The sequence below is a fragment of the Bos grunniens genome, chromosome 21 (genome assembly GCF_055505025.1).
Source record: "Bos grunniens cultivar Pamir isolate PY7600 chromosome 21, Bosgru_T2T1.0, whole genome shotgun sequence".
Taxonomy (NCBI): domain Eukaryota; kingdom Metazoa; phylum Chordata; class Mammalia; order Artiodactyla; family Bovidae; genus Bos; species Bos grunniens.
In genome coordinates this window covers 10,241,293-10,251,658 of record NC_141185.1, presented here as the reverse complement: position 1 = coordinate 10,251,658, position 10,366 = coordinate 10,241,293, and positions in this window count along the sequence as shown.

Sequence of the window (10,366 nt, the reverse complement as noted above, 5' to 3'; positions counted from 1 at the left end):
GTACAGCTTTTTGTGTCAATGTAAGTCTTCACACTTTTAAGTTTTAACCGGTATGGTACCTGTACACAATACCACACCACCAATTTTTGTCCCATTTATTTATAGAGATGAACACACTCCAAAGACGTTGAAGTGTCTAGTAATTGCCCAGGACCAGGCTGTGAGTTGCAGAAATTCAACAAAAGCAAACTACATGGTTCCTAACATTAGGAATTTGCAACCTATTGTGGAAGCAACAGTAAAACTGAAACACTGAAGTAACATTGAAATAACAAGACAGCACTGCACATGATCAGATGCTTGATGGCAGGATTCAGAGTCGACTCTTACAAGAATCCAGAAACAGGAGAGAAGAGTGAAGGTCGCGTGTTTGGGCCCCAGGCGTTGTGGATAAGGTGAGATGTGAGTTACATCTTGAATGATGGAGAACAGTAACAATATTTAGTATTAAGGGATTACTACGTGCCAAGCACTGTCCTAAACCTTTATACCTATATTAACTCATTTAGTCCTCATCAAGGTCAGTCAGGGATTCCCTGGTGGCTCAGATGGTAAAGCGTCTGCCTGCAATGCAGGAGACCCGGGTTCAATTCCTGGGTTGGGAAGATCCCCTGGAGAAGGAAATGCCAATCCATTCCAGCACTCTTGCCTGGAAAATCCCATGGACAGAGGAGCCTGGTGGGCTACAGTCCATGGGGTTGCAAAGAGTCGGACACGACTGAGCGACTTCACTTCACTAAGATCAGTCAGTCAGTTCAGTCGCTCAGTCGTGTTGCAGCACGCCAGGCCTCCCTGTCCATCACCAACTCCTGGAGTTCACTTAAACTCATGTCCATCTAGTCGGTGATGCCATCCAGACATCTCATCCTCTGTCGTCCCCTTCTCCTCCTGCCCCCAATCCCTCCCAGCATCAGGGTCTTTTCCAATGAGTCAACTCTTCGCATGAGGTGGCCAAAGTATTGGAGTTTCAGCTTTAGCATCAGTCCTTCCAAAGAACACCCAGGACTGATCTCCTTTAGGATGGACTGGTTGGATCTCCTTGCAGTCCAAGGGACTCTCAAGAGTCTTCTCCAACACCACAGTTCAAAAGCATCAATTCTTTGGCATTCAGTTTTCTTCACAGTCCAACTCTCATATCCATACATGACCACAGGAAAAACCATAGCCTTGACTAGACGGACCTTTGTTGGCAAAGTAATGTCTCTGCTTTTGAATATGCTATCTAGGTTGGTCATAACTTTCCTTCCAAGGAGTAAGCGTCTTTTAATTTCATGGCTGCAATCACCATCTGCAGTGATTTTGGAGCCCTGAAAAATAAAGTCTGATACTGTTTCCACTGTTTCCCCATCTATTTACCATGAAGTGATGGGACCAGATGCCATGATCTTAGTTTCCTGAATGTTGAGCTCTAAGCCAACTTTTTCACTCTCCTCTTTCACTTTCATCAAGAGACTCTTTAGTTCTTCTTCACTTTCTGCCATAAGAGTGGTGTCATCTGCATATCTGAGGTTATTGATATTTCTCCCGGCAATCTTGATTCCAGCTTGTGCTTCTTCCAGCCCAGTGTTTCTCATGATGTACTCTGCATATAAGTTAAATAAGCAGGGTGACAATATACAGCCTTGACGTACTCCTTTTCCTGTTCGGAACCAGTCTGTAGCTATTATTATCTAATTTTACAAACGAGGGAACACATCTATCATGAGGCTGCCCTGAGCTACAACCCAGGTACTGTTACGAATAACCACTCTTACGGTTCAGCTCACGACTGTTATGGATAACTGCCCCTACTCTCTGCCTGGTAGCAATAGTGGAGGGCCATTTTCTGGTCATGATTGAATTCCAATCTGTTTCTTAGGTTATATTTTTACACAGAGCCACACTGAACCCCAAATGTTACAGCTCTGGCTCCATTAATGTGATGAGTTCCTTATGGGTCCACGTTATTGATGAGAAATTACTTTGTAAAGAATAGCACCAGCCTCAGTAACAGAAGAGAAAGCCTGTGCACAGTGTACACGCTACAAGAGGGAGAGAACCAGCCTGGAGGTCTGCTGTGTGTGTGTGTGTGTGTGTGTGTGTGTGTATCAGCGTGTGCAAACAGCAGGGCCGAACCCTCCAGTCACACTGCTTAGCTGCAGTGAGAAAAACATCAGAGCTGCAGCTTCGTATGTACCGGGAAACTCGCAGGGCTGGCTGAGATCATTTCTGATAATGACTGTGGTTTTGTGTTCTCCGAACCGCTCTGTACCAGGGAAGTCGCAGCCACGCTCAGCAATTTCCTTGGTTGCTGAACAGGTGGGATGTGTGATTACGCTTCGTAAACAGACTTGACTGCTGCTCAGCCTTCCAGCTTCACTGTTTTGGCCTGAACAATGGCAGCACGGCACTAGGAACCTGGTTTCTTTGTTCAGTTTTGTTTTGAAACCTAAATGCAACCTTGAGAATGTCAGTGCTGCCAACCCAGGGGTGGTCAGGAGAGGGAGGGAGAAGGAGAGGGGTGGGGAGGGGGCAGGCATGGCAGAGGGGCAAGCTCACGGAAGGAAATCTGACATGGTACCTCTGGGGCTCAGCATCCCCTGGCTGGCTGGTCCAGGGTGGGCCATCTCCCCTCCCCTGTCTCCACATCTAGAAAATGGGGCCGCTTTGTGTCCCTACTTCCCCGTAGGAGCTGTCCTCAGGATTGCAGAGAATAAGGGCCATGGGAATGTGTTAAGAACTTGAGGTTCTGTGCAAGTGTGTGCTGTCATGGGAAATGGAATCCTCCCATGACTAGCCTTGCCAATCAGAGTTCACGACTGAGACCGACTCAGGAAGAAGCTGTGGGTAAGGAGGAATCTCCACTAAGGAGGAAGAGAGAACTTTTCTTGTTTTTGCTCCCTGGAGACAGGGTTTTGAATTCTGCTGCAGTGTCCCCTCCTTGCATTGGGCAGGCTTGGCTGTCCTGAACATGTGATAATATTAGAGGTGCAGTGTAATGGGCAGCATGCCCAGGAAGCAGGGGTGGCGGGGGCAGGGGCGGCGGGGGCCTGCACCTGACTCAGAGCAGCCAGGCATTTGTGCCCCTCCCCCATCAGCACCATGCAAGCGGGCTGGGCTCTACTGGGGGAAGCCCACATCTGGGGCACAGCTGGCCCCTCTCCTGGACTGACAGAGGCTTGGGTCAAACAGGTCCACATGCCTGTAAGAAACCTGTTGCTCTTGATGACAACTCTTGATGTTTTCCCAGCCGTGAAGGTCATTTCACCGCAGAAGCCTCTTTCCATCAAATGTTAGAATCCTGCTGTGAACTGGCCCCAGACACATGCTGAACGAACACTTTTCAAACCAACCACCTCAAGTCCTTGCTCTGCATGAGGCCCAGCACCTGGCCTATGATCTTAAAAGAGCTTTAATACTCAATTTTTTTACTGCTGTCGAGATGGTCTGCAGAGAAAAACGGCAAGGGGCACCAAGCGCACCTCCTGGCTCTACAAAAGCCGGACTCGGGGGACAGAAGCAGCCCCTGTAAATGGGCAGGAGAGAGAGCAGCGCACACACCCTGTGTCCTTGGGTATTTACAGGTCCTGCTGGTGCAGCGCCAGTGGCATTAGTTCACCGGCTTCAGCAATCAAGGCTGTTTCATCATCCAAGCTGAAATATTTGTGTCACTGGTGAATCTGGGCAAAGGCCGAGACCCTGTCTGCTCAGTTTACAGACTCTAAGACAGCCTGACACATAGGTGCACAGACACAAATAGCAGCCAGAAGACTCTAGAAATTCCCTGGCTTGGTTCCTTCGTGTTCCAGAGACTCAGAGGTTGGGGAGCTGCCCAAGGTCGGGGAACACACCCACCGCCCCCCTGCGCCCCCATGGCTCAGCCCACAGTCACACTTACCTCCATTGCCAAACCCAGGGGACACTAGGTTCTTACCTGGCCTCTCTTGTCGCTCTGACCGCCCTGATGGGGCCTCTCTCCTGGAAGGAAGCTTGTTTCACCTCTGGCCTCTTTTCTAGTCTTCAGGCCTATCCTTCCCTAACAGCATACATCTCCCAGCTTGCATCGCTGGTTTTCCCCTTTCTCTTGCTCTCTCTGCCCAAATCTTTCTCTTTGTAATATCTTACTTTGGCTGCACTGAGTCCTGGTTGCAGCACTCAGGATCCTGATCTTTGTTGTGGCATGCAAGACTTCTTAGTTGCAGGGTGTGAACTCTCAGCTGCAGCGTGTAAGATCTAGGTCCCCAGGGATCGAACCTGGACCCCCTGCATCGGGAGCGCGGAGTCTGGTAGCCACTGGACCACCAGGGAAGTCCCCAAATCTCTTTGATTATCAGATCCAGACCTTCCGGGGCAATCATCTGAGTAATTTCCCCCGATATTTCAGATATAACCTAATGACTTAGATAGATGCCCCTCAGACTCCTCAGACTCAGAATGTCTGCAAGTAATTTGTGCCTCACTCCTCCAATCCTTCCTGTGTTCCTCTTGTTCCCTAGCCAGGAGGAGCTCCAGGGCTAAGGTAGAAACTGGGGGTAAGCCTGAGTCCCGCCTCTTCTTCCCAGCCCCCTCCCCACATCCAGCCAGTCACCAGAGGACACCAACCCAGCCTTCAAAGTGTGGGATGTGGCTTACACGGGTGACCTTCACTCACGGCACACAAGCAGAGCCCAAGAACCGCTCCATCTTCCAGTGGTCTCCTGACCAGTCACCCTCGGTCAGTCTGGGCCACCTTCAGTTCATCAACATTCCTCAGATCAGATCAGTCGCTCAGTCGTGTCCGACTCTTTGCAACCCCATGAATCGCAGCACGCCAGGCCTCCCTGTCCATCACCAACTCCCGGAGTTCATTCAGACTCATGTCCATCGAGTCAGTGATGCCATCCAGCCATCTCATCCTCTGTCGTCCCCTTCTCCTCCTGCCCCTAATCCCTCCCAGCATCAGAGTCTTTTCCAATGAGTCAACTCTTCGCATGAGGTGGCCAAAGTACTGGAGTTTCAGCTTTAGCGTCATTCCTTCCAAAGAAATCCCAGGGCTGATCTCCTTCAGAATGGACTGGTTGGCTCTCCTTGCAGTCCAAGGGCCTCTCAAGAGTCTTCTCCAACACCACAGTTCAAAAGCATCAATTCTTCGGCACTCAGCCTTCTTCACAGTCCAACTCTCGCATCCATACATGACCACAGGAAAAACCATAGCCTTTACTAGACGAAACCTTGTTGGCAAAGTAATGTCTCTGCTTTTGAATATGCTATCTAGGTTGGTCGTAACTTTCCTTCCAAGGAGAAAGCGTCTTTTAATTTCATGGCTGCAGTCACCATCTGTAGTGATTTTGGAGCCCAGAAAAATAAAGTCTGACACTGTTTCCACTGTTTCCCCATCTATTTCCCATGAAGTGATGGGACCGGATGCCATGATCTTCGTTTTCTGAATGTTGAGCTCTAAGCCAACTTTTTCACTCTCCACTTTCACTTTCATCAAGAGACTATTTAGTTCCTCTTCACTTTCTGCCATAAGGGTGGTGTCATCTGCATATCTGAGGTGATTGATATTTCTCCCGGCAATCTTGATTCCAGCTTGTGTTTCTTCCAGTCCAGCATTTCTCATGATGTACTCTGCATATGTTAAATAAACAGGGTGACAATATACAGCCTTGACATACTCCTTTTCCTATTTGGAACCAGTCTGTTGTTCCATGTCCAGTTCTAACTGTTGCTTCCTGACCTGCATACAGATTTCTCAGGAGGCAGAACAGGTGGTCTGGTATTCCCATCTCTTTCAGAATTTTCCACAGTTTATTGTGATCCACACAGTCAAAGGCTTTGGCATAGTCAATAAGGCAGAAATAGATGTTTTTCTGGAACTCTCTCGCTTCTTCCATGATCCAGCAGATGTGGGCAATTTGATCTCTGGTTCCTCTGCCTTTTCTAAAACCAGCTTGAACATCAGGAAGTTCACGGTTCACATATTGCTGAAGCCTGGCTTGGAGAATTTTGAGCATTACTTTACTAGCGTGTGAGATGAGTGCAATTGTGCGGTAGTTTGAGCATTCTTTGGCATTGCCTTTCTTTGGGATTGGAATGAAAACTGACCTTTTCCAGTCCTGTGGCCACTGCTGAGTTTTCCAAATTTGCTGGTATATTGAGAGCAGCACTTTCACAGCATCATCTTTCAGGATTTGGAATAGCTCAACTGGAATTCTATCACCTCCACTAGCTTTGATCGTAGTGATGCTTTCTAAGGCCCACTTGACTTCACATTCCAGGATGTCTGGCTCTAGGTCAGTGATCACACCATCGTGATTATCTGGGTCGTGAAGATCTTTTTTGTACAGTTCTTCTGTGTATTCTTGCCATCTCTTCTTAATATCTTCTGCTTCTGTTAGGTCCATACCATTTCTGTCCTTTATCGAGCCCATCTTTGCATGAAATGTTCCTTTGGTATCTCTGATTTTCTTGAAGAGATCTCTAGTCTTTCCCATTCTGTTGTTTTCCTCTATTTCTTTGCATTGATCGCTGAAGAAGGCTTTCTTATCTCTTCTTGCTATTCTTTGGAACTCTGCATTCAGATGTTTATATCTTTCCTTTTCTCCTTTGCTTTTCGCTTCTCTTCTTTTCACAGCTATTTGTAAGGCCTCCTCAGACAGCCATTTTGCTTTTTTGCATTTCTTTTCCATGGGGATGGTCTTGATCCCTGTCTCCTGTACAATGTCACAAACCTCATTCCATAGCTCATCAGGCACTCTATCTATCAGATCTAGGCCCTTAAATCTATTTCTCACTTCCACTGTATAATAATAAGGGATTTGATTTAGGTCATACCTGAATGGTCTAGTGGTTTTCCCTACTTTCTTCAATTTAAGTCTGAATTTGGCAATAAGGAGTTCATGGTCTGAGCCACAGTCAGCTCCTGGTCTTGTTTTTGCTGACTGTATAGAGCTTCTCCATCTTTGGGTGCAAATAATATAATCAATCTGATTTTGGTGTTGACCATCTGGTGATGTCCATGTATAGAGTCTTCTCTTGTGTTGTTGGAAGAGGGTGTTTATTATGACCAGTGCATTTTCTTGGCAAAACTCTATTAGTCTTTGCCCTGCTTAATTCCGTATTCCAAGGCCAAATTTGCCTGTGACTTCAGGTACCAGGCTCATTTCTCGAGAACTCTGCAGCGGACACCCTAGCTATGACCTTCTGTCATCCCAAGGACAAAATCCTAACCCCCAGCTACACTCACTTGCCGGCACGTCTTCTAGAGAAGCACCCTGGCCCCCACCTGGGCCTTTGCCTTGCCAGTTTCCTCTCCCTGGAATGTGCTTCTCTTTTAAATAGCAGCTCTCTACCCTTTGTCAACACTCAGTTCAAACACCACCGCCTCTACTTTCTCTGAGGCCCTGCTGTGCTGGGCCAGGCCGCCCCACCCCCTGCTGGTGAGATTCTTGCTGTAAGGCTGAGGTCCTGGGGAGTGGGCGCGTCCTACTCCTCTGCGTCCTGCTTAGCAGGAGCTCTACGCTAATGGTTCTGCCCCTCCTCTGGCATCTGTGGTCAGTACTGTCTCACGGAATCCGGGGATCTGAGATAGTGTTCTACGTTGTTTACAATGTCACAATGTCTACAATGTTTACATGTCACATGTATTGTGCACACAGAAGGACCAGGGTGGGAAAGAGTTCCACGGGACTAGAAGCTGAAGGTCTGTTGGGGTGGGAGGGGCATAAAATTAAACTGTGATACACAAAAAAGCCCTGAAAGGTTCTGGTCTCCAAAAGCAGAGAAATCGGGCTGGGTGGTAGGGCAGTGAAGTGGTTCTGTCCTTTGGTGCCTCTAATGGTGTACCCAGCATTTGTGGAACTGCTTTATGGATGGCTGGCTAGCTGAGCTCTTAAGCCCAGCATGTGATTTGCAGTGTAGAAAAATCCAACTTTATGCCAATATAATTCAATACCTCACCACCTAATTAAACATATTAAGTAATTTTAAGGTGCTCATCCTGGACTAATATGAGATATATAACAGGAATAGAATAACACTGTTTTTCTGGCATTAATGAGGGAAGAAAGTATGCCTCTGAAATTTATTTTTTAACACAACCTACTTAGACCATGTCTTCCCTGGTGGCTCAAATGGTAAAGCGTCTGCCTACAATGCAGGAGACCTGGGTTTAATCCCTGGGTCGGGAAGATCTCCTGGAGAAGGAAATGGCGACCCACTCCAGTATTCTTGCCTGGAAAATCCCATGGACGGAGGAGCCTGGTGGGCTACAGTACATGGGGTCGCAAAGATTAGGACATGATTGAGCGACTTCACTTAGACCATGAGTCTGTATACTTTTTGTTGGCAATCTAACATACACTACGTTTCCTTGACTTCTTAACCGAAGTACACAGAATACCATTTTCTTGTCTGGGTGACTTGGAATTACCACACAGGGGCTCTAACGCTCAAAGAATTGTGACACGCGAGGACCATGAACCTCCGCTTACACCCAATGCTTCCAGAATGCAGCTGTCCAAAAAAGAGAAAAATCCCCAAATATCTGCTTCTCAGTTTTTAAAAATCTCCTGTTAGTCATGGGTTCTTCCTGCGTTTAGTGTTAACCTTTTAAATTTACTTCTAATCTGTTGTGGCTGTAATATTAGAAAACTAAGCAAGTATACTGTTCCCTAAAATACGCACAAGTCTTGGAAAGGAACCAACAGCCTCTTCCCAGAATCTGGCAGCTCCCACACTCCCGTGCCCTGACAGGGACAGCACTTACTGGCTTTTGGTGCCCTGCTTCCTAAGGAAGACTAGTGCCCCCTACCTGCCTTGTGGGGTAAGGCCGAGACTCGGTATGAAATGCTCCAAGTTTCTCAAAGAATAGAATGATTCTGAGAGTTGTGCAGTATGGGTGAACCCCCCGGGCCGCAGCTGCACAGTAGGAAGAGATGGACAAGGCGACAGCTCAGCCGCTGGCCTGGCATACAGGCTTGGAGTTACACCGAGTGCAGATCTGGACGTCTGGAGAGGGGAGAAGGCTTGGAAATATGTCACCTCCTCAGGGCTTTATTATTTTTTTTAATAATTTTTATTTACTTAATTTTTGGCTCTGCTGGGTCTTTGGTGTTTCTAGTGCTTTTTTCTGGTTGTGGAGAGGGGGGCTACTCCCAGGTGGGGTGCTTGGGCTTCTGTTTGTGGTGGCTTCTCTTGTTGCGGGGCACGGGCTCTAGGGCGCTCAGGCTTCAGTAGTTGGTGGAGCCTGGCTTTAGCTGCTATGAGCTTTGTGGGATCTTCCGAATGAGGGATGGTATCCCTGTCTCCTGCACTGGCAGGCAGATTCTTTATCACTGAGCCACCAGGGAAGCCCTCCTCCAAGTTTTAATACAAAATTCTCTTGGTGACCCAATTTTGTAAGTGCAGCCTATGCAAAATGCTCCCCCCTTCTTTATTATATTATTTTTCTACAAAGTGTAATTGGTTAATAATATAGTCTTTTTATTAAAGCTCTAAAACTCTGGCTCACGGAAATTTGTTATCAAATTAATTCTATCTCAGTAGGTTATACTTTCAAAAACTGTCAAGTTTAGAATTAGCAAGTGGCTAATTTTTCTGGCAAGAAGAGTAGAAAAAAATATTATTTAAAATCATTATTTTTCCTGCAAAAGGAAAATAAACAGTTAATGTCATCCCACTTCCAAACCACTCCCCTACTCTGAGAAACAAGGGTCCTTTGCTAGCTACTCTGGTGAAGGAGGCTAGAGCTATGGATGCCCAGGAGAGCAAGATTTAACTCTGAAGCATGTAATTATTAAGGCCCAAAGGCTGAAGTATGAAGTGAAATTCTGACTCAACATAAAGAGTAGTTATGGCCTTGGTAATATATCTTAGTCATCATTCAAAGGAAAACAATAAAATTTTCTCAGTGTTCATCTGGCTGCGAGCTCAGAGATTATCAGAGGGAGACACAGACTCCTGCCAACAGATAAATCGTCCTAATGTGCAACACACAACAGCCCTGGCTCCTTGCTGCTGAAATTCTGTGGTCTAGGCACCTTCTCAGAAGTCTCTGGAACATAGTAACAGTTTGAGTTATGGAATCTACCTGTTAATAAAGAAACATAACACAAAACATTAAAATGTTTCACTAAACAGCTAAGCAGAATTCAATTCTTTTATCACCTTTACTCAAGTCTTAGCACGCTTTATGATTAACTTTTAATTTTTAATATGACCTTATAGGAGATACCATTTGGGTTCTTTCCCTCAAAATGAAATAAGGTTCTGAATAGACAAAAGTCCAGCAGATGTCTGATTTTAAAGGCCTATGTGTAGCCAGGGAGTTCAGTCCTCACTCAGAGAGGAGCATAGGGCTAAAGGGGAACAACTTTCAGAAGTGAAAAACTATGGGTTATTTTTT